The sequence below is a fragment of the Calliopsis andreniformis genome, chromosome 8 (genome assembly GCF_051401765.1).
Source record: "Calliopsis andreniformis isolate RMS-2024a chromosome 8, iyCalAndr_principal, whole genome shotgun sequence".
NCBI lineage: Eukaryota > Metazoa > Arthropoda > Insecta > Hymenoptera > Andrenidae > Calliopsis > Calliopsis andreniformis.
The window spans coordinates 1,534,799-1,560,122 of record NC_135069.1 but is presented as its reverse complement, the minus strand read 5'-3'; the positions used below and the strand labels follow the sequence as shown (position 1 = coordinate 1,560,122).

Genomic DNA, 25,324 nt, shown 5'->3' with positions numbered 1-25,324 from the left:
TTTCCTTGGACCGATTACACGGCGTTTCCTTCCCTGATTCAATGGGGAGCCTCATAAGTATTGCAGCCACGTAGAGAAAGTCATCTCCTCCGTTTTACTTTCTCGACACATGCACTGTCCCGCGTGCACGCGCGTCTAGAAAGTCCACGCTCGTTTCAGACCCTATCTCGCTGGTTTTGCTCGCATCACAGTGATTAATTCTTCCTAGAATTCCAAGGTTATCGTTTATCTACAACCATGAACAATATTTGAGGCCTAGCTTCCGTGTTATTCCTTAATAAAGTTTCACGTAAAGTGCATCAGTGCTCCTCAGATGAATTACTCGAGTAAGATGATCTTCGTTAGAAAAAACTACTCTTTAAAATTTTAATAATTTTCTTCTAAGCTCATAACTAGTTTTTTGCCTTCCTTAAAAACATATTTTTATGAGTTGTGTGACTGGAAATACAGGTGGTCTGTGCGTGACTGGACTTATTCTACTGGCGTTTCGCCTGGCCTGTCTAGCGCGGCCACAGTAGAATGAGTCTAGTCAGGCACAGACCACGCGCCCTTTAAATCTACTTTTGACAATTCTGTACCTGACAGCCAGATTAACCTGAGTCCAAGTTTTTCAAAATTGCGATTTTTACAGAATCTTACTGCTTTTTCTTCATTTTATTTGAATAACAGGTATTTAATTAAGTTACGTTATAAATGAAAGAAATTTAATAGCATAAGCTACTTCGAATATTCGTGATTCCCCCTCTATTTTCGCACATAGAATCATTTTTTCAAATCTCTGCTACTTATCGTCGAATATTCTCTGTAGTAGACATGCAGTACACACTGTTCACGGATTAGGCTGAGTAATTCGCCGTGGCAGAGTAGACAGTGTTCCGATTTCATTAACTCTCTGGTGACAAGCGACGCAACGACGCCGTCGCGTCACCCGGTATGCACTCAAGTGAGCAACACCGATGCACGCCTATGACACGCCTGTGCTTATTTGGAAGCGTGACAGCTCGCGAGATAGTGTACGGTCACGCGCGCCACGCCGTCCGGATTTCAATTAGACTAATGCACCGACACCGTCGCGAAAGGAATATACGAGTGCTCGCTACTCGCCTCTGTTGTCCGCGCAGAGCAGAGGATCTCGGCCCAGCCACGTGTTAAGGAACGCCGCCGCGTGTTTTTTCCTCAAATCAATACGCGCGCTAATCACGTGGACGAGACGAAGGCTCCGACCTTTATTGAACTCGTTATCTCGCGAGCCTCGGGATCGAGTACACCGAGCGTCTTTCTTCGCGCTATTTTGCTAATACTAGGCGAGAGGAATATTTTCAGAGATCTCATTCTAGGCAATGGAGCTTACAAAGTCCAAATGCTCCTTGGATCCTTGGAAATGCAGGTTGTTAGAATTTGGAAATTTAAATAATTGAAAGTGTGAACACTTCAGAATCACTTGGCACCGTTTCAGCTTTGTCCAATTGGCAAGTTTTTCATCGATGATCGTGTCAGTTTCATTTATACATTGTAATTATGAGGAGATAGAAACGGTTGAGGCAGAAAGGTCGAAAAACTCACCGTCCTCTCTCAAACTGTCGAGAAAGAAGGAAAACAATGACGGGTGTTGCAGAATGTATTGCTCGGAGTAGAAAAAGAAATGAGGGAAACAAGGGTTGGAGGCTATATGTACAGCAACGACGGAAAGAGAAATAGCGTGAAAAGAGAGGCGGAGGAAGGGGTGGGCGAGGGAAACGGGCCGTTGCTTCAGGGGTGACAAAGAATGGTTGTGGGAGATGAAGAGTCAGGGTCCGAAGGGAGACAGGTTTTTCTGGTCGATGTTGAAGGACAAGGGGCGTATTTCGATTGAAAAATATTGGATTCTTGACCCTTGGGTTCCAAGGAAATGAGAAAGAGAAAAACTTGGTAGTAATACACTACACATGATTTCCATTAGACTTCCCCATAATAAAGCAAAATTGTTACTCTAAAAGCTTCCTTGAGCCTTCCTTTTTCTTGCTACTTAGAAGAACAATTTTCTGAGTATAACCTTCACTTTCTACTGATTTTTGAAGATTTTAAAATTTGAATGTTAAATAAATTGAAAATTTCAGTGGTCATTTTCATGGCGCACAGTGTGTGCGTATATATCAAAATTGACCCGACAGAAATATTCTCAGGCAACAAAAACCACGCGCACACATCACGGGGCGAACGCTAACCCAGGATTAAATTGTTTCAGTCATTTATATTTGGCTTTATATGGGAGCGTATGCTCGTATCAGCATACGAAACGAGTACGCGCACCGGGAGTCTTTCCCTTTCGAACAATATCCGGAATACACGCGGTTTTTCCATGTTTCTCATTGCAAAAACTGCTGCACGCTGCGGACGATTCATCATCGATAGAGGGTGGAAGAATATTCGATGCATTTTGAGATAGAAATTAGAAAAATGGCCATGTGGACGTTACTACATGTCTACCTCTGACATTTGCTCAAGATAAGTTAATGAATCTAAAACCTCTGCAGCTCTACAGTACTTGAGTAATATACTTCCATAAATATTCTTCTATGCCTTCTAATGCATCGACATTAACGTTGCTCAACAGCTGATGGCCATTATTATTTCTTAACAACTTATATGATTAATTCACACAATTGGCTCTGAAACGCCCTGTATACTTCACGACGAAAACTCTATGGCTGCCACTGAAAATCGTTTTCCTTTCTATTTTTTGGGCCTGGCATTCATGTGGGTGTGTATAAATCACGCGTGCGCGAACGTAAAACGTTTGAAGTTCCATGTCGACAGTGATTGATGTGGATCTGCGGGGACGCGCGCGTGTGCGCGAACATTAACGTGTTTCGAGTCATCGCGCAACCCGGTTAATGAGATTCCACGGAGAAACGAGTTCGCTAAGTATTAGCAAGTCGGTCGCATTAACGATCCTACTATTCTAAAGAGACTCATTTGTTCGAGGGAAGACATTGCTGGACTGAATTTTCAATGAAAAAATATCGACACAACGAGGACTATTCGATGACTCGAGCAGTCGTGCTGGAACCGCACGAGCTTTGGAACAGAGTGTGCAGTATGGCCGTGTCTCGAGTAAGTTTTGAAGCAGCCTGGAAATTCGAAGGGTAAAGATCGTAGCTTAGTCAGCACGTTTGCTGAGTTATCTGGAATTTAGTTTGGATTACCATCGGGGATTCCGTGCCTCTCTCTCACAATGCAACCCCTGTTGGTTTAACGCGGGCGAAATTCTGTTGAACTGTTTGGAATTCCGATCAATTCGTTCCAATTACACACTGGCCCCCTGCTTTTTTCCAATTTCAATTATTACTGTTTAATCCTTGGACCGTGGCCAACAATTTATCCAATATTCGCCTGAAGGAGCGTCGAGGGATTATTTTTAATAAACACCAGGCTTGACGCGAAAATCGTACAATTTATAGTAATTCCAATGACGATCGAGTGGTACTCAATTTTAATCGTCTATTCTTGAGATCTTCATTTCTTCCTATATCTAATCGCCTGTCTCTATAATCCCATGCTTCCCTAATCATCCACCACTCTAAGCTCCTCCAATCCCCTACCTCTCTAATCGTCTATTACTCTAATCCTCTTCTCCTCTAATCCCACGTGTCTACAGTAGCCTAGTTTTGCACTCCAATTCTCGACTCTCAATTTCTAGGCCCTCTGTTTCCATCCCTCTATTCTAATGTTGCTCCAATCTTCTGCTCCTCCTTCTCCCTTTTCTCCATTCAAACAACACGCGTTAAATTTGGAGAATCGAGGGATCGTATCGACGATCACGGTATTGTTCGACCCAGGTCCCCTCGTTAACGAGGATCCACCTCCGCGAAAGGTTCACGCGGTGGGGCTTATCCATCGATCGCAATCGCTCACGCTCGAAATATCGGGCCCGTAAATTCAATTAACCTGACGAGCATGTCACGGTCGAACTGTGCTCTTGTGCGCACCTATAGAAGCGGCTGGAACTTCGTTATACTGCGTCGGTGCATACGTATCCTTGGGCAATGACCTTAAACCATCGTTCAGCCATGCCAAAGAGCCATAGCTCCAGGGATTTTTGCTCCCCTCTCTGTAGTGCCCTTTCGGGAAGACTTTCCCCTCGAAAATCCTCCCTCTGCTAATTCCTGATGACCCACCGAGCAAAATGGATGTTTAAAGCGATGCTACGTTTTTGGAATGCATACAAGGAAGGGAGAAAATCTATATTTCAAACATTCTTTTTCCAATGTATAGTATTGTCTTATAATTTTCTAAGTCCTGAGTAATTCATCTTTGATAATTTCCTTAAAAAGTAATCTCTATATGGAAGCCAGCAACTAGGATTATTCTCCCAGTATGCTCCACTGTTACAAGAAAGTTTCTAAAAATAAAAATCTGAGGGACCGTCCTCTTCGTGTTAGTTTTTCTCGTAGCCCTGGCAGGCGATAAAAAACGTACTTCCCATCGCGATGCGTAATGTCCCTCCCATTTTGCATTTCAAATATCCGCCACCCGTTATTCTTTCCCACCCCTCTTCAACCTCCCCCCCGAGCCGTCTGTTCCCGAACACAGGCACACTCAGCGTGTCGTAGGTGTCACCGTTTATCTCCTTTATCTTTCCATTAGGACGTCAATGTTAACCGCCCCGTTCTTTTCCCGCGGATCCGCGGACGCCTCGAAGCCGCCATAAAAACTCCTCCCTGGCTGCCACCGGACATGCATGTGCCTATTACCTGGCACAGAACTAGTATAGAACAATGGAGCGTCTCCCCTGCGTAATTACCAGAGCAGCTTGGCTGGTCGAGAAGGGCGAGCGCGAGGGCCCTCTCTTCTCTCGTTCGTTTCGTTCGCCTAGTCGCCACGCCGCCATTGCGACTGTCCTTGTGCCTGTGTCACAGACGCTCTACCTATGCACCGATCACGCTGCTTTTCATGGGGATCTCGTCGCGCACGTGTGCGTTGTACACCTATCCGCTGGCCCTACGCTGCAATTACCGCGAGGCAACAGATGCGTGTACTCCTCGTTCCTGTTGCACGTTTCTAGCGCGATAGAAACGTTCCCGTGGGGGCTCACGCACGTGACGGCACCGATGGCCAGAATACCTCGCGATTATAGAGGATGGCACAGAGCTGGTGGTGTGCGGGCAGAAATTTCGGGATTGTATGTGAGAAAGTGAGTGGAAAGTATGGAATAATATTTTGTGGTTGAATTAGGGTCGGGTTAGGGGAGTGCTCGAGGTCTGGCTATTGACTGTCTCTACCTACTGTGAGCTAGAAGCATTCAACATTCAGAGTCGATAGAATCACATCTTTTTTCTTCTGTCACTAGTTATGGAACACCTTGGAGGACAGCATACAAGTATTCGCTACTGAGGTCCAACAGGGAACAGTTATAAGCTTGTAGTTCTATTCATTGCATTGGATCCTGTAACGTGATTCTTGAAGCTGGTATTTCGAATTCGGGAATATCTGTTTTAGGATGTTGGTTTTTATATAGCGGTAACATTGTTGTGCGGGAACGGAAGACAGGGAACAATAAATTACGGAGAGCATATTATTCGATGGAACAATGAGGATCCATACTTTCGAACGGCGCTGTAATTTCCCTGGTGCAACAATAGGGAACCGTCAATTTACGGCACAAAAACGATAATAAAGTCTGGCCGCGATGAATTAATCAATCTTAACGGGGTTTACGGTTATTTAAAGTTCAATTTCCCGCAAATTGTGTTTTTGCTTTTAACTTCCTCGGCTGGCCACGTATATCGATTATCTTGTACCCCTGGGTCAGTAATCACGTATGCCCGTGATGCATTTGGCGTCTGTGTGTATCGGTGTATCGACGTGCTGGAAATTCAGATGAATTATGTATGTATTTTGCGCTACGTTCATATCATGGACTCGTCCTAATGACTTTGTTTTCGCTGCACGTATATTCTCCTTTTTCTATCCCTGCTTCTGAGATAGCCATTTCGAGTGCTGACGTTAAGGAGGAAGATTCGTCGATAGTCTGAATAGCTTCGGTGGTAAACAATCCATCTGTCATAAGAGAGAAATGATATTCGAATTTTATTCTTCAGAACGTGGATATACATCTGAAAACCCCCATACTTAATTGATATTTGTATTTGTGTTTCTATTTTCCTGTTTTCAAGTTTATAAATTGAAGGTCTACAAAATCCAATTCAGGGGTGTTAAAGTAGAGGCCTTGCCCTCTCAAATGAGACTGGGCTGATTGCTGTACGATTTTGTTTCGCAAAGTTACAGCCAGTCAAACATTGGCTATTTTTCGACTCCTGGACCATTTTGCTATTCTCAGACTAGGGTCACACTCTTCACTCAAACTGCAATAACTCGGCGAAAAAAAATCGCAGAGCGCTCGTTAAGGTCTCATTCGAAAGGAGAGGGTTCAGACTCCAGTATGCCTCCAGAAAATGTTGTACAAAAAATTTGTAGAGTTCCTGAGAGTCTTCTGAAGTTGGAAAAGATTCTGAGACAAGCAGCACTCTCTTTCTCGGCGCGTCACGAAGTGGAGAATTTTTTTCTAACAAGTTCAACTCAGGGGTGCTAAAGTAGAGGCTTTGCCCTTTAGAATGAGACCAAGCCCACTTCCCTGCGATTTTTTTTGGCGGAGTTACAGAAGCTCAAAGTTTGACTATTTTTTCGGGCTTTGGATCACTGCGTAATTCCGAGGCTGGAGGCTCACTTTTCATTCAGAGCGCGATATCTCGACGAAAAAAAATCGCAGAGCGCTCGTTAAGGTCTCATTCGAAAGGAGAGGGTTCAGACTCCAGTATTCCTCCAGAAAATGTTGTAGAAAAAATTTGTACAGTTCCTGAGAGTCTTCTGAATTTGGAAAAGATTCTGAGACAAACAGCACTCTCTTTCTCGGCGTGTCATGGAGAGGAGAATTTTTTTCGATCAAGTTCAACTCAGGTGTGCAAAAGTAGAGGCTTTGCCCTTTAGAATGAGACCAAGCCCACTTCCCTGCGATTTTTTTTGGCGGAGTTACAGAAGCTCAAAGATTGGCTACTTTTTCGAGCTTTGGATCACTCTGTAATTCCGAGGCTGGAGGCTCACTTTTCATTCAGAGCGCGATATCTAGACGAAAAAAAATCGCAGAGCGCTCGCTAGGGTCTCATTCGAAAGGAGAGGGTTCAGACTCCAGTATCCCTCCAGAAAATGTCGTAGAAAAAATTTGTGGAGTTCCTGAGAGTCTTCTGAAGTTGGAAAAGATTCTGAGACAAACAGCACTCTCTTTCTCGGCGTGTCATGGAGAGGAGAATTTTTTTCGATCAAGTTCAACTCAGGTGTGCAAAAGTAGAGGCTTTGCCCTTTAGAATGAGACCAAGCCCACTTCCCTGCGATTTTTTTTGGCGGAGTTACAGAAGCTCAAAGATTGGCTACTTTTTCGAGCTTTGGATCACTCTGTAATTCCGAGGCTGGAGGCTCACTTTTCATTCAGAGCGCGATATCTCGACGAAAAAAAATCGCAGAGCGCTCGCTAGGGTCTCATTCGAAAGGAGAGGGTTCAGACTCCAGTATCCCTCCAGAAAATGTCGTAGAAAAAATTTGTGGAATTCCTGAGAGTCTTCTGAAGTTGGAAAAGATTCTGAGACAAACAGCACTCTCTTTCTCGGCGTGTCATGGAGAGGAGAATTTTTTTCGATCAAGTTCAACTCAGGTGTGCAAAAGTAGAGGCTTTGCCCTTTAGAATGAGACCAAGCCCACTTCCCTGCGATTTTTTTTGGCGGAGTTACAGAAGCTCAAAGATTGGCTACTTTTTCGAGCTTTGGATCACTCTGTAATTCCGAGGCTGGAGGCTCACTTTTCATTCAGAGCGCGATATCTCGACGAAAAAAAATCGCAGAGCGCTCGCTAAGGTCTCATTCGAAAGGAGAGGGTTCAGACTCCAGTAGTCCTCCAGAAAATGTTGTAGAAAAAATTTGTACAGTTCCTGAGAGTCTTCTGAAGTTGGAAAAGATTCTGAGACAAACAGCACTCTCTTTCTCGGCGTGTCATGGCGAGGAGAATTTTTTTCGATCAAGTTCAACTCAGAGATGCTAAAGTAGAGGCTTTGCCCTTTAGAATGAGACCAAGCCCACTTCCCTGCGATTTTTTTTGGCGGAGTTACAGAAGCTCAAAGATTGGCTACTTTTTCGAGCTTTGGATCACTCTGTAATTCCGAGGCTGGAGGCTCACTTTTCATTCAGAGCGCGATATCTCGACGAAAAAAAATCGCAGAGCGCTCGCTAAGGTCTCATTCGAAAGGAGAGGGTTCAGACTCCAGTATTCCTCCAGAAAATGTTGTAGAAGAAATTTGTACAGTTCCTGAGAGTCTTCTGAAGTTGGAAAAGATTCTGAGACAAACAGCACTCTCTTTCTCGGCGTGTTATGGCGAGGAGAATTTTTTTCGATCAAGTTCAACTCAGGGATGCTAAAGGAGAGGCTTTGCCCTTTAGAATGAGATCAAGCCCACTTCCCTGCGATTTTTTTTGGCAGAGTTGCAGCAACTCAAACATTGTCACTTTTTCAGCTTACTATTATTGATCCACATAGCGATCATATTAGTGATAGATCTATAATATCTGTGGAGATCACATATTACAGAAAGTGTTATTATCTTTTCACCGACATAACATCAGGGTGCCCCAAATTGCCCCCAGAAATCAAGGAAAAGCTAGTCTTCGTCCCTGGCGGTCTTACTTCCGAAAACCGCCACATTTTCACCGCGGCGCTATCGACGCCTCACCATATCCATCCATGGCAGCGATCCCTTTGTATCCCATAATTCACGAGCCGGGTTCCTGCGGAATTCGTAGCCTGGTTTCGGCCGATAGCAGAACGGAAAATTGGAATATTACGTGGACCCTTGCATCCACAGCTACACCGTTCACGATGCCGCAATGCATTATGGACGAGCCTCGCATTAAACCCGCCGAGAGCGTGCTGCACGCATTTCTGCCCTGTTTATATTCAACCGGGAGAAACACGAGAGGCGACACACAGGCAGCTGAAGAGAGAGGAAACACTGTGAAAAATAGCAGAGGGACGCAGAGGGCAAATTGTTACGAAAGGCAGAGCAAACAAGAGAACTGCGAGAAACGGGAGAAAAAAGAAACTGGCTGGAGGATGAGACGAAGAGAGAACGAAGCAGCGGCGAAAGCAAAAGCGAGACGGATGCAGGGGATTGGAAGGGGGCTCTGGCTATTAGGAGAAACAGAGCAGGGAGGGGGCAGAGGGGACAGATGGTGAGGAGAAAGAGGCTGCGATAGTGAAAAGGCGAGACAGAAAGAAAACAGACGGCCTAGGAGAAGTGCAGGCGAGACGATTGGAGGGGGAGGAGAGATGTGAAACGGCAGAGCACACGACCGAATGACAAATCGCTTCACGGGCAGAACTTTCGAGCTCTTTGTCCCCTGCTGTCTGGATACGACCGAACGCTGGGAGGAAGAGGACAGAGGCTGACGGAACGGTTGGAGACGTGACAGGGATGGAACGATAAAGAGCAGGAGGAAAGGAAGCTTGCAGAATCGTAGCTTGATTTGGAATTGTATCCGGTTGGGAGTCGGCGAAGCGGCTGGATAACTTGATGAGAGACGGAACGTAAAAACGACGGGGAAGATGCATTCCGTGGTTTCTTTTTGGGGGAACTAAACTTTTGGAACGAGAAATAAGAAATTGGTACGGTTTCACTGTTTTGTCGGTCTTTGCTTCCCATTGTCGTTTCTATCATTTCTAGTTCCATAAAAATGGCGCCAAATGGCGCGAGAGGTCACGTGACTCTCGTGTATGTCACGTGACTCTGCGACATAACAGGAAATGAAGTAGAAAATAATGAAATATATCCCAGTACTTTTATTCATTATTTATTAATGTCTCTACTTTTCTGTTAATTAGTTCTTGAGACACTTTATACGCGCATGATTTTTCTCGAATTATTTCGAGAAAGTTTAGAAGGAAAGGGAACCCTGTGCAGCGCCATTTTAATTGCACGTTTCCGGGAGTTTGAAAGACACTGCGCGACCGCAAAGTGAATTTTACTGTCGAAAGTGATTTATAGTTTGTGTAACTAAAATAATTGTTTGAGCCACGTGAATAGTTGGGTAAGTTCGAAATTGGGTATAACGCATAGTTGGCGACTTCGCCCCCGTACGTAACCGCGCGATAGATGGCTGTTTCAAACATCGATTGTGAACCGTGTTTGACATAACCTAACTTTCATTCCAATACGTTCGATGAACCAACAATAAGCGAAATTAAAATATTTATTGCGCCATAAAAGGAGGACTAAGACAGCCCATAAATCCAGAGATTTAATGTACATATAAATTGCTTTTTATTACATACATAAAACATGCTTATTACAGTTACTAAAAAATAGAAATTTTTGTTTTATTACAGGTGAGTACTGAGACGTCTTGAATACATTAATCAAGCAGGACGTTCTGCGAATCGGTAACGTACAGAACATTTCCATAATTAATTAATATTCAATTTTCTTTCGTCTTTGCAATTTGTTAAATGATTTTACGAAACTACAAATTTGTGCTTGGCTCGAATTCGCGAATGCCGCTGTCTTGCGAAGACGTTAGAAAGCGAATAAGTACAAAGGAAATTGAAGTTAGTCGACTTTCATCTCGGAATTGCTAAACCCAGACCCTGGAGGCTTCGAATCCTTCAGGACGAACGAGGGTCGAGCTCGGGATGGAAGCCTCGAAGCAAATTTCTTACTGCAAACAAACTACTTAATAGCTATTGTTACGGTCTTACCATGAACTTTCTTCAGGAAATAGGGAGGGAGGGCGGGCACTCTTAGTCACGCTGTGGAAGTTCACGGTAGGAAGAGCAGAGCTTCTTCGCGAAATTCACCTTACGGGCGTAATTCTGTTTTGCTATTCGTAAGTCCCAGAGAATGTTAGATAAGATACTCGTTAAAGGGCATAAATAAGGGAAAAAAGAAAAACCCCAAAAGAAAGACCAGTAAAATAGCATTACTTCATATAATTACTAAATTCATTTACATAGGAATTCAATTTCAATGTCTATATTTTAAAAATATAAAAAGTTGATTATAGCAAAATTTAAGTTACTCTGCTCGTGTAAGAGTTACTCAAACAAAAATATCCTTGGTCAAATATAATTGGAAAAATAGCCAATCGGTATTCCTAGCCCAATTCTTGAACCGTAAACTATTTTTGTAGGCAGTAAGATATTTCAGTCGAAATTCGTAGATTCCATTACAAGGATTAATGGCAGTATAAACGTGAATGGCGAGTTTAAGCGATTCTGTGGGGAAACTGATCGGTTAATTAGACTAGGGGAAAAGGCATTTACTTTAGGGGAGAGGAAATGAGGACTTATGTGAAATGAGGGATAAAGTTCGTAGGGGTTGGTGATCGATACAATCCTGGTATATTCGATTTTCACTTTCGCACGAAGTCTACCTTGAAACGCGATGGAAAAAGTATTCTCATGAAAGGGAGCAATTATAGACTACCCTTTCCTCGATATAGACTCGTGGCTGATGAGTTTATAGTGAGTTCCTGGGGTCAACTTATTCTATGAAGAGCTTTGGTCTTCTCAAAGCTGTGAGTAACTATGCACGCGAGTAAACACTTTTTTCTCCGAATAATTTCAAGCACAGGAAATTAGCGACGATCTTATAACGAGGGAAGACCAAGTCTCTAGTATTTAATTACTATAGTCGCGAGGCTGTTTCTTGAAAAGCCGATGCAGTCTATCGTCACAGGGTGGCGCCACATTCGGTTCCCTTTTGCCTCGTTCTTCAGGTTATACTCCAAAACAACTGCTTAGTCATTTAAACTTGGCTCTCCTGTTTACGTAGCTTGTGAAAGGGAATAGGCAAACCATTCGATTAACATCGATCGCCGTCTGAACACTTTGATGAGGGAACACAGAGAAATTTATTAGCGTAAAAGTTCGTGATTTATGTTTGCTTCGATCTTCGAGTTCAGATCGGGTAGAGACAATCTCCTGATCAGTGCAGCATTTCATTGTACCTTGGATAATGATCGCTTTCCTGAGCAGTGTGTCGTAATTTAAGGCGACGTTATTTTACGCGCGAGCTTCTCGCTGTCCTTACTACAGTCTTGTCTTACCGGTTGCAACAATCGAATAATAACTCTCCTTCGAGATTCTGTTGTTCCATCCCACGTCCTTCTTCCCTTGTCCTTGCTCGCTGGGGGAGTTACATGACGTAAGTGCATCGTGAGAAGGCTTATCTTGCACTCTGATCGCGATGGATCATGATCCATTCTCTGAAAAAGCTATCTTTCATTTTGGAACGTCTGTGTGAGCTAGTTGCCTTCTATTAAATAGTTCTTAGAATATCAAATTTCATTCTATGTTTGTGGTTTTAGTATAGAATGAGTATTTCATATTTTAGTATAAAAAAAAAAAATAAAGGAATGGAAAAAAGGAACTTGCATCGGCCGGGAATCGAACCCGGGCCGCCCGCGTGGCAGGCGAGCATTCTACCACTGAACCACCGATGCTTATGGAAGTACGCTCCTTTCTATTGGATCTGTCGGAACCTAACAATTTCTAAAGACTATTTTTCTTATTCAGTCACTCGAATTCTTGCAGAAATACCCTATCTAATAATCTATTAAATACGTTTCGCAAATTATTAAAAAATTTCATCTATAAAATATTGCTAAACGTGCTCCAGAAACCACTTCTTCTATTGGATCCTCATTCTCAAATTTCTTAGACCATTTCTCAAACCTTTTCCGTATAAGAGGCTGCCTCTTGCTTGAATCAATTACAATTTCACTTAAAAATAATCAGAGTGAAGCCCAAAGAAGAGACAATCGTCCGTCAGTTTTGCCGATGACTCTGGTTCAGGGTCGGCCATTGCACTTTCGTGGTCCGGTGCATAACAAAGAGAACGAGTCGGAGGAACGAGTATATTCGGTTCTCGTATCAGCTTCATGATTGAGCCTCAAGTACCGAGCCCTTTCCTTGCAGCTAGAAGACGACGAACCACGTAACATCATTCCTTCTCCATGATATCACGTTCTACTCTAGTATTCTTCATCAAGTTTCATGTAACTTGTCGAATGGGATATCGAGACGAAGGCTAGGGCACACAGGGCTCCCATTTTCCCCGCTTCTGGTTGTTTCCAGTGCCCATAGGAAAGTCGAATCTGAAGGGAAAAGCCAGCAGATAGGGCAGGTAGTCGACTTCGATATCCGGTTTGTCGAGGAACGAAGTCAATGCACCTGGCCCGCCCTAACCGAACCCTAAACCGTGTCTCCCTCTTACGCAAGAAAGCCAACTCGGCCATTTCACTCGCGACCTTTTTTTCCCCTTCTTTCTACCTGAGCTTACTGGAGGACAAAAAGAATTCCTCTTCGCCCGAACGTCAACGCTGTTCGTCCATAACGGTCACTCTTCCTCGCGTCGACCCCCTCTCACCCCATTGGCTGCAGCTTACCTCGGTATTTACTATCTGTCTCGAAAAAGTCGCGTACACGCTCGAACGCATCTCTCACCGTGCAGAGCTCGCGTTTGTGGCGAGCGATTTTAACAGGGAAAGGTACTTCAACCGGTTAAACTGACATTTACTGGTTTCTCTCTCTGTGTGCACGGACCCCGCGCGGCCTTGGCATCGCGTTTCTTTCGACTCGCCTCTGTGTCGAGGTTATCGTGATACTCGATTTCATCGCCGTCGCTCACCGTTCCAGGGATGAGTATTATTTTGATTCGTCGGTTGAAACCGTACACGCCGCGAGTTATCGTGTGAAATACACTTAATGATATTGATATTAATTGCTGGTGTATCTTGTGTCTTATATTGTTGCCTACAGGTGCAGCGGCTCTGAATTGTCGGTTAAAAAGAGATGCCTTTGAATATGTAGAAGTTACGATTGTGAAAAGAGACTGAGATAGGGATCGTCTTGAAAAGGGGAGGGACACGTGTGCCTGTAAGCCAGATAAAGGAAGGAGGGGTCAGGTTTTAGTTCAGGTGACCCTAAAAAGCTGCGATGGTGGTGGTTGTGTGTTTCTTGCAGAGTTCACGGCCATCTCCTTTCAGGGGCCATAGGATCGATGCTGCAACCAGGTTCAGGGGTGGGGAGGGACAAACCGAGCTCGTACGGTCTTCTGGATTTTTTTCTATTTTCGCCATTGTATGAAAACCTGAGGTCCTGAAAATACTAAAATTGAACACTGATTCTTAAAATGAAAACTATAAGATAATAAGTAAGATCCATAATTTTGAGAAGGTTTCAGCTGAAATATTTTCAGTTTCCAGTTTCCAGTTTCCAGTTTCCAGTTTCCAGTTTCCAGTTTCCAGTAGATGAATTGAAGAAAAGAGAAAATAATCGTGGATTTGAGAAAGTATATTTTTTGTAGCAAAAAATTGAAAGAAAAAAAAGGGTATTTTGCATCGGCCGGGAATCGAACCCGGGCCGCCCGCGTGGCAGGCGAGCATTCTACCACTGAACCACCGATGCTCTTATAAATACGTGATTTGGAGTAAAAGTAGCATCTAGGGGAATACTACCATATGATTTTAAAATATTGGAGCAAATACTCGTGTATTTGTTATAGTACAAAAAAATGTTGATTTTCAGGAAAATCAAGTTAAACTTTCTCTCACTGATTTAAAGGTTAATAAAATATTTAAAAAAATGAAATTTCTGCATCGGCCGGGAATCGAACCCGGGTCGCCCGCGTGGCAGGCGAGCATTCTACCACTGAACCACCGATGCTTGTGAGAGCACGCTCGTATATAACATATTCGAAGTCCCATGACCCACATATGAGTCAGGGCTATTTTTTGACTTATCCTCCAAAAGAGGATCTCGCACTCAGTAGTAGATAAAAATTCACTAAAGATTCAGTCGACCATAACTTCAAAGCGCGACCATAATTCTTTCTCTTTAAACGAACCCTTGTAACCACCCATATAATATTCTTTTTCTTCGAGTCTACGATTACAGGGCTGCATGGAGTTCGGTTATTTTTCTTTTCCACGAACACGATGCAATCGTGTGCCCCTGCTGGCCTTAGGGTCACCGTCTGCTCATATACACGCATACCTCGCTGGCGATTACGAGGAAAGAACAAAAGTTTGTTAACTTTCGTCTTCGTGTTATCCAGGTCCGTTAAAAAACAGCTCGTGCAAGCGTAAACCCTCCTACATGCACGTTCCTTTTTTCGCAGAGTTTTTGCTTGTCGAACAGTGTCGCCGACGGCGGTCAACTCTTTGGTGATAAACGAAGTTTTTGTTTCCCAGTCTAGACAGAAATATTGACCAAGTTGAGTTTACAGAAGGGAACGCTGGTTTTTAGCGTGTATTCAGTCTCTCGACTTCGTATCGCGAAAATGTTTGGTACCCAAGGTTGCCTCCGTATTTGGTCGCACTTTATCTCTTAGTAATTTTGTTTGTCTTGAAGCTAGTAATGAAGAAAAATAAGAGAACAGTTTTATAGCCAAGAATTACTGTAGTCTAGATACGATCCTAGACGATTGATGACATTACTGATGGGATTAAATATTTACTTTACAGCCGCCAGTATTTAACTTTTAACATACCGAAGAATTAAATCTCCCTGCTGCTCCGATTCCATGAAGTGGCGCTGTAAGAAATCCAGAAATCGGAGCACGAGAGGGGATCCAAGAGGATTACGTTTAATTGATTCCATTAGCCGTGGATTACCACTCGATTTGCGATTCGAGTCCCATTTCGCTTTTTTTTTTTCACTCCTGAAAGTGTTCTCCCCCTTTGGCTATGTGCTACCTGAACCTACGTGGTTACAATACATGCAGAGATACGTATACGGGGATACATGGTTGAATTATTTTCTAACACCGCAGTTGTACTGCGGTTACAAGCTAGTTGGCACGCGTTTCGCGTACTCTGTGGCTTGTGAACATGTTTGGAAGCTTTTATGGGCGACTATGGTTGGGGCAAACGTGAGAAGTCTGATGAATGATGCCTTAGAAAACTCTGTGTTAGGAAAGAAGGAGTTTTGGCCTTCTGATATAAATGGAGACTCAAGAAATGGAGAGAAAGTAGAGAAATAGGGACTCAAAAAATGGAGAAAGAATAGAGAAGTGGGGACTCAAGAAATGGAAAAAGAAATAAAGAAATGGAGACTCTCAAGACCCTGATAACTGATAACTCGCGTGAATCCTAATGGTGGGGGTGGCCTCATAAAAGCAGCTGACTCTGCCCAGAGTATAGGTGCACACTGGAATTCGCGAACGTCAGTGCATCATATTTTAAAGCCTAGAATCGCGTCGGAACCGGGTTAAATTTAGGAAAACGGGTCACAGCTCTGGAGATGGTGTGACAAGGAACTCTGGAGCTATCAGTTGGTCGCGTTATAAATAAAGCCAATTACTTCGGAGTAATTCGTCAGGAGAGTTTCGTTGACAGCGCTAGGCGGTGTTAATATCGGTCGGATGACGTTCTAAGATTAATGCCTTCTCGTGTGTTTTCGTCTTCGAGAGGGTTGTTTCCGAACTTCTCGAAATAACGCGGCGTAAGGGGCGAAGAAGACTCTGCTGCACTATTTCTTGTCCCTCTCTTATTTTCCGACGTACTTTTCGGCGTACTTGCCATTATTCTCCCTCCATGGCGTCATAGACGTAGATTATCGAAGATAAATGCTGACAATGCAGCGGCTCGTAGATTCCCGCACTGATTCATCGTCGACGCGAATTGATTTAACGCTCGGAAGTATCGAACCACTTTCTTTCTCTTCGCTGCGCTTTGATGGACGATAACTCGACCTGATATCTCGTTTTTTGTATTAGGAATATATTTTTCTGTCATCTGTGTTGGCAGTTGTGAGGTCGGTAGTGTTGATTTTATTTTCAAAAGAAATATTCCTAAATATTGTATTATTCTCTCACGTGTGCAGTTCTCTGAATTTTGATCAGTATCTCGATAATTGATGTAATTAAAGGAGTTGGAAGTATCGACAATAATTCAGCCTTCCTTGGTGCCCTCCTCATTCGAATTTCCGTTTAATCGTGAGCAGGGATCGGCTAGGAAACGAAATGTTCTCGGAGAGAGAAAAGCAGCCGTAATTTCCCTTCTGGAGGCCTGCAGCACCGCTGCCAGCAACAATGGCTCGTGTGTGCCCTCCTATGAATAAGTGATTCCCTCTTCGAACGCGAAAAGTCTAGACCGACGCGAGTACAGGTGCGATGACTCCCACGGCTTCGAGAATCGTCGCCAATTTTGCGTTTTTTTGTCGCTTCCTCTTCTTTCAAGACCCTTCTTTTCGCGAACCTAACAGTAATAAGCTTTTCCAGCAATTTTGTCGGATGAATTGTCGAAGAAATTAACAAACCGCTAATTCGGTTAATGAAACAGTCATTGGACTCATTACGCAAGGTGTAACGACGTTGAAATAATTCACTCTTGCTGACTCGATCCTCGGAGACACTTCAGAATGCAGATATGTAAAATTTCAAGTATTGAAATATTAAAATTTCAGTGTTTTATCGACTTTTCTCTGTCCACGTCTATTGTTCCCCTTCAATATTAGTCTCATAAGGGTCAAGAAGGCTAACGTTCTCGGTGCCTAGGAGCGCATAGCGAGGGATTACCTGTGATTTGCAATAAAAAGCAGATGCCTCGTTTACGAGCAGCATCACTGGCCTCCGGGTCAGTTAATTGCGGCGATTTAGTCTGGGAAAAAAGCAGATTGCTGTTCCTCAGAAAACATCACCGAAGAATTTATATGGTGGTCCAGCAGAAAAAAACGAGATGCGTTTGATATTTAACAACCCTGTTCCGTTTCCCATTTCGCGAGGCAAAAATTTGATTGCGTTTTTCAATGTGGCAACGATCGCATAAATCAAGGGGGGAAATGGAGATTTCTGTCCGCTGAGGATTGAGACCTCGAGGTGTTTCGGTCAATGATCTCACCCGTGGATCGTCATTCGCACCATGCACTGATCACTCGGGATAATTCCGACCTACAGCAATAACAATGGTAACGACCAAGGCATGAATCAGCACGACTCGATAAGCTTACTGTTGGCAGAGAACACGGCAGGTGCTTCTCCGCTAGCCCAGAAACGGTTCGCCTATCGACTTCTAGTATGCAAATGCGACAGTAGCCTTGCAACCGAATGCTGCATAGAAACTCTATTCTTCATCCGAAAAAAATAGGAGGAAAAAGAGTTTCAAATATCCCCTTTTATAAGAATATTTCGTTTGGATTGCGGTTTTGGTCTTGAGTTACGTTAGAAGCTCTATTTAGTTAGTCTCGAGGAATGCGCGTGAAAAGCCAGCAGAGCCAGCTGTAAGAGGAAACGCGTGAAAACTGACCTGCATCCGTGAGATTTGTAAAGATAATAGAAACTCTAGAAAAGTCTCCCTGTTTCCACCACACTCGAGCAGATTTCTTAACATTCATTTCTGCAGCTCCTGACAGTTTCAACATTTAACGCTGACAGCTTGAATTCCGCTTCAGAATATTGCATGCAATTTATTTCTTGGAGACTCGTCCACGGGAAGTGTAACATGAAAAAAACGAAAGCTTCCTAAATGCATCAGTTTAACAAGCAGTCCGTGTTAATTTACAAATTTCGCAATTACGATCTCTTTATTTGGCCGCGTTACAAGCGTCTCGGGTCTTAAGAAGCCAGAATAAGAGCGCAGTGTAAATTGTGAGAGCTGTTTATTGCCAGCACGTCTGCGCTGGCAAGGTCCAGCGAGAAGTAAAAATATTTTAATTACTAGGAGGGGAGTAGTAGAGAGAGAAGACATGTCGGAGGGACTTGTTTCGCGAACGGTGTTTGTCGAAATGCTCGTGACAGCGTTCACGAGGACAACAGCACGCGAGCAGCCCGTGGTTTCATAAACGCCGCTTATCTCGAGCATTTTTTGTTCGTCCATCGAAAGAGGGGATGTTTGATCGCGCGTTATTTCGCAACCGACCCGATCAACAACGGGAGCAGGTGTTTCTTGTCGCTACCGTAACATTTATATCGAGAGAAAGAGGTCATACTCCAGGTGTTTGATCGTCGCTGACACGTTCGAGAAAGCAAGTGGGTAGAAAAATGCACGATACTGACGGTTTTGCGTATCGTTGAACGAGGACATGTCTGTGAAAAATTCAACAAGACATTCTTGATGTATCTGCCTCAGTATTCGCGGGTTTGGCTTTGAAGAACCATAAGTTTGACGAAATGATGAAAAAAGATCAAACATGTGTTTGATAGTGCTGAGTATTGTGTCGAGTCTTGTGCAATTGTCTGTTAAAGCACTGCAATGTGGTGACTGTTGTTTTCAGATATTTAAATTTCCAAATTTTCGAATATTCAAATTTTCAAATTTTCAAATTTTCAAATTTTCAAATTTTCAAATATTCAAATATTCAAATTTTCAAATATTCAAATTTTTAAATGTTCAACTTTCCCAAATATAAATTTACAACTACAACCGAGCAGTGCTCAGCAACTCTTCTTCAATCAAACCATGCCATCGACCAGAGATTACCGAAATCCACTCGAGTTCTCAATTTGCGACATTCCCCTTTAACGAACGCGTGCAGATGAAAGTTGGATCGCAGAGGGGATGCGGTTGTTTGCAAAATACCGAAAGCAGGCTAGGCAGATGGTGGTTGGTCGTCACAAAGGCTGGCCGAGGCGACCGCAGGAGCCTCTGTCCTGTTTTGCTTGTCGTCGATGACGAAAAAGTGACACAAACGTAGCTGGAGGAGCTGTTCCGATATTTCCACGCGTCCCCGCGATCTTATGTGTCTCTTCTCTCCTGGAATAAGGCGGCCAGGAGATTGCTATTGACACAGGACACTGGAATCTCGTGCACGTTCAAACGAGACCGTCTCGAGCCCTCTTCCATCGTCGTTCGACATGGCCTCGTGGTAAAACAAGATCCAAGTCCCTCTCTGCGCCGCAGAGGGACGAGTTTCCTTGTACACGAACGAGTATCGACAGGGACTATCTCGATATTTCGCCTGCTAGAGAGACCCATCGAAGATAATCTGCCGAATGTATTTTTCCACGGACAAACACCGGGGATGAGGAACTATTCTTTTATCCGATGATATTCCTCGTGTCGGTGCAACTGCTCCCTGAATCGCGAGACGGAGAGGTGTGTATTTACATAGGATGGGTTGTTGTACTCGGTTTCCAATTTTCCTGAGCGACTTGAGCCTTCTCGGCCTCAATTTTTGTTGCGAGGGAGTCTTCGATTAATCGCTGATGCAGCAGCTCTTTTCCCTTTGGTGCAAAAACGATGGAATTTAATTCGTTTGAATGAATTGCTGTTCGAAAATTGATATTAATTCAAATTTGGGTATAATTAGAATTCTTCTGCACGTGTATCTTTATTTCAGGGTTGAGTGTTCTAAATTATTTCACGAAATTCTTCTGTGATGCGCAGAGAATGCGAATTTATTTCTTTTTCGCCGCGGGTGATTGAATTATCTAACGTGAATGCATCGTAGCTTGAGGCCGAATACAGAAAATAAGGGAATGTCGTGGAAGCTGGCTCAAGGACATTGTAGCTGCGCCCAGGATTTCCATTTCTGGAAGTCTGTGGCAGCATTGATTCATAAGTAATTCCTTGTGCTGGATGTAGACGGGAACGATGAGCGTAGCGACGAACTTTCAAGGATTTTCCTGAATCACTCCGCTTCCGTAAGGAGTGCTTCCTTAGAATTACTATCTATACTCGTGGTTCCACTGTGTCGAGTCATAGGAATACATTTACCTAGGAAAATTCGCCTCTCTGGAGTTCTTTGCTCTATTCAAAGATTGAACTTCATAATAACTGTCAGTCTACTTATGAAAAATGAATTTTATGTCGTATCACAGTGTCAAGAGTCAATTTAAATATAGATAGGTCATATGTAGGGTCAACTGGATCACTTGGAAGCTATGCAAGTGCCATAAGTGAGTGGCAAACGAGTTGGAGCAGATTGTAGAGTGTTGAAGGATACTGAAAGGTGTAGCTGTCAGTTAGAGCCACTTGGAGAGGGTCGCAGTAGATCATAGAGAGCAGAACTGTAAGGTAGGACAAGTTGTCTCGAGTTGAAGCAGGTTGGAGTTGGTTGGAACCAGTTCGAGCAGCTTTAGAACACTTCCACCTAGGAAGAGATTAAATTAAAGACACTTGACACTACTCAAAGAGCAACAAATGCTTCCCTACATGAAGAATGAAAATTTCTTTGAACTTTGAAGTCGTTTAGTGACCCTGGTCAACCGCAGAGGAGGGATGCAAGATGTTTCAAACCGAACATGTCCCTTCCCAAGTTCGAAGGCGTCCCTTCTGGTTTACGAGTGTCTTTACTGCAGTTCCAGTGTTCGTAGTCACGATGATTTGGATTTCTTGTGAGTCACTGTCTCCTCCTACGTTTTCGAGCAGCTGCACTAGACTTCCTGTTTCCACATTTACATTTTACGGCTTGTTCGCTTGTACCATGCTATACGAGCCTGCGTGCCTGCGATTTTTACGGACAAGTGGCAAATGTCTCACGACGGAACGTGGATTAATATTAAACCACTTCCGTTTCCCTGTCGATCCTGGTTTTAGAGAAACAACACAAAAAACTTGGATCAATTTCTTAACAGTGGTAAAAAATCCCACCCTATTTATCTAATTAGATTAAAAACACTTGAATATTTGTTTTTCGTCGATCCTAATAAAGAGACAGAGGTATCTAAGTACGTCAACCATATTATTTCTACGATCTTAAACTAGTAGTCACGGATTTATTGCATTTCCATAAACCATCCAACTTTACGATCTCGATGTATACTTTTATGCGAGCATGCTCGTGCTGGCCCACGCTGCGCAAGAAGAGAAATAAGGAACAAGCAGAATAGATGAGCGAGATACAAGGAACTTTACGAGCGACCTGGCCAGACCAAGAGAAGGATAGATTAGTTTTCCCAATGTAGGTACGCCACGGAAAAGGTTTACGATTGAATTCCAATGGAATCAACACAGCGGTGGGTCATTAAATTGGGCGCAGCGGAAAGTAACGAGGCAGGAAGAGACGAGTAAATGTTTGTGGTTATTCAACAAACGCACTTGGGGATGGGGACTGGCGCTAGAAATGTCTGTCGAATTTTTCTGCGCTGAAATAATCGAATAATTGAATAATTGGCGAACGTGCTCCCAATTTTAAACTTTAAAAGAAAATTAATAGCAGGAGCCAATAGGTATTGTTAAAATTCTAGAAATTGGGATTTCTTCTGTTTTTATTAGCGTGGAATTAAATAATCATTGTTCACAGGATCTATCAAGTCCCAGAATTTTCGTGGAATTTTTGTTAGATTCTTCTTAGCTTTCGCGTCTTCTCGCAATCGCTGTTTTCATCTTGACGTATCATCGTAATTTGACAAGGGAAGGGTTCTCTGGTGAGCAAGCAAGCGCGAACACAGGTTCCTCAAGAACTGTGAACGTGGAAGCGGGAAAGAGAGGAAATGGGCCATTCGACGCCGCTCAAAAGGAATTCGATTGTGTCCGAACAATGCGTTCCATTCTAGCGGAACGGTCGCTATCTGGATACGCGTGAAACTGAGGTCCTTCATTGTTCCAGCGTTCAGCCTAGCAGCTCGGCGACAAATAACTCACGCCTGGTTGAAAATAATGGAAAGAACCTAGGAGCGAACTCGAGACAGGAAAGTTTGTAACGAAACACTTGCTGGTGGTGGTAGTGTCTTCTCCGGTACTTCTCTATCTTCAGAAATATTTCCTCTGTCGCCCAGCATCCCTGCTCGCTGGACCCATTACTCTAGATCACCCTCTATGCTCCCATAAATTTACATTAACTTTCTTCTCACCGTTGAATCCATTCTCGAAATGAACCCCATGTATCTTAACTCTGTATGCTACAAAAAAGAGTAGAAAATCTTAGGTGAGATAATTCGGACGATGTGAATGACGAAGAGAGAACGAGCCTCGCCGTTTTCTCATCACCTAAAAAGTGTGCTCTCTAAAACGGAAACACGGAATCTTTCCTTTCGCACGCCTCGATGCTCATCCCCGAAGAGTCATCCTTCGTTCCTCTTTACCTCTCGATTTGTTCCGATGAATTCTCGGTAAACTGACTGGGCTTGACGGAAGGGCAAAGGAAACGAACCGGATTCTCAATCGGATCGAAGCTCGTTGAACGATGCCCGCCACTCATCGAGACCCTCCTCTCTCTTCCCTGTTTTTCCTCACCGTCTGACTCGATCCTCCAAATCGATGGCTAGCAAGCCCTTCTTTCTGCGGTTCCCCGATTCCCTCGCTGTTCCTCTGAATTCCTCGTGATCGTGGTTTCCATCGAGTTGTGAATCTTGGAAACGCTCGAGACAGCCCAGCGGTTCATCGATTTATTCGCTCGCCCTGTTCGGGGGTGGCAGCCATTGCTTTAATTAGGACATTCGGGTGCTGTGGACCCGGGATTCATGGGAAAGTAAGGGAAAATAGATCGTCTGGAGAGGCACTGTTATCAGTCTCCAAGGCGCCCTTCTTCGAGGCTCATCAGGGAGCTGTTGCGTTTGCTTAGGAAGCGTCGAGCGCGACACCATCCGGAAATTTAATTTAACAGGAAAACTGTTAATTAAGTCGGGGCTAATAGGCGTGTGCAGGGTGGCAGGCAACCCTGTGGCTAAATATACCACATGCACGTGCACGCGTTCGCATAGGTCGCGACGCCGAGGCTTTTATGGCTCGCGAAGTTAATAAGGTCGTGCAATAACGGCCGATATCCGAGGCGAGTCGGGTAACTGCTTCTCAATACTAGCCTTCGTGGACCAGATCGTTTCCCCGCTCCCAGAACAAACTTAACTTTCACCCTTAAAAGTTCTAACACGGCCTCACGTGTGGCAGTTATTTAAGGTCTCTTTCTGTTTTATTTACTTACTCGTTATCGGCTGGAACTTTTGATGCCAGAGAAATAAGGGTAAAAGGAAGGAAAAAGAAAAAGAAGAGTACTTCCACGGTATAGGTGACTTAGAAACAAACGTAAATCAAAAGAAAATTGAGAAAGCCATTAAATACAACAGTCCAAAAAATCCAATCAAAATTTCGCAATTTCTTGGACCCTGTGATCCTCCCTCTCTCCTCACCACTCTTCTTAAAACTCTAAAATCACCAGCTCCAAATAATTAGGGAAAGAGAGCAGAGGAAGAGCAGAGAGCTTGAACAAAAAGTCGTAAGGACCAGGACAAAGAGTCAGGGAGTTTGGGCGAGGGGGCGTCGCAGGAACGGGGGTCAGGGGGTGAAAGGGAAAAAAGCAGGGTTCGCTGGTCGCGGGGTAGGAAAGAGAGAAAGCACGGCGTGCTCGTATTGAGATGTATCCCTGTATCTGTATCCCTATAGAGGAGGCCCGCTCGTCGCCATGGCGACCGTATCGATCCCCACGGCCGCAGAGATATGTACGAAACGATTCACAGTTAGCGAATTCTATCCCCGGGGCGTTAATGCGAGTAGGCTGCCGAGTTGCGAACTCTGCCTAACGTGAACGACACTCTACGCCATCATACTAGGCGACACGACGCTGTTTCTGTTGTGTCAGTGTTGCGATCTGGCCAACTTCTGGGGATCCTTCCATCTGACCCTTTGCTGGACAGCTGATTAAACGCAGTGTCCTGCATTTTCGAGGCAGATAGTTGGAAAATTCAGGGAAACCAGAGTCCATGTGAAAATAGAAGAGAAAGTCTAGATTTCACATTTAAAGTCGCACGTATTTTCAACTTATTCTTCAGCAAGCGTTGAGGTTTTTCTCCTAGAGAAGAATGAAAGTGCCACGGTCATCCTGGAGCCGTCCAGAAAATCGCAGCACTCGCGAAATGACACTCAGCTCCCTTGGCAAGCTTCCAGTAAAGTTATTTTGAATGTTACTCGTGATGGGGGTAGTTCACTATATTTAAGGGAAGACTGTTGCGTCGCTGGGATCAAGGAGAAGCCGAAGATGGGGGACACCTGGACTTTGATCAGAGATAATCGTCTATGTTTGCAGTCAGCAGATCCTTCAATCCCTTCCAGAAAGTTGACTCCTGTCCAAAGTTTCCGAGTAGCCTTCAACCCTGGCTAGATCCATTCGACTGATCTGGCTACTAGAACTTGTTAAGGCGATGATATTTCTAAATGATGGCTTTGTGAGGCTCGAGAACGAATTGGTACACGATGAAAGACCTCTTTCAGATCCTACCGCGGTGAAGCGCCGAGGAATTTGCATTTTAATTTCGAGAATACACGGCAGATTGGTAGCAAGGCTACGCCAATCGCTACAAAGTACGAATGGATTGATTCTCATGGGAGCCCAGGGGTGGCGCCCAGTGGGTCGTTGCTCCGCTGGAACCATCGCC

At 44.0% G+C, this 25,324-nt stretch overlaps 1 protein-coding gene and 3 non-coding genes across 6 annotated transcripts in view; 1 reads left to right on the top strand and 3 right to left on the bottom strand.

The window, feature by feature from the left end:
* Dora (zinc finger SWIM domain-containing dorado) overlaps positions 1–25,324 on the top strand; it is a 53,550-nt gene that overhangs the window by 3,613 nt on the left and 24,613 nt on the right. The gene's annotated exons all lie outside the window — the stretch shown is intronic.
* Trnag-gcc (transfer RNA glycine (anticodon GCC)) lies at positions 12,448–12,518 on the bottom strand. Its single transcript has one exon. It is a non-coding gene; the product is annotated as a tRNA-Gly (tRNA).
* Positions 14,414–14,484, bottom strand: Trnag-gcc (transfer RNA glycine (anticodon GCC)). The gene has a single exon. It is a non-coding gene; the product is annotated as a tRNA-Gly (tRNA).
* Trnag-gcc (transfer RNA glycine (anticodon GCC)) lies at positions 14,672–14,742 on the bottom strand. The gene has a single exon. It is a non-coding gene; the product is annotated as a tRNA-Gly (tRNA).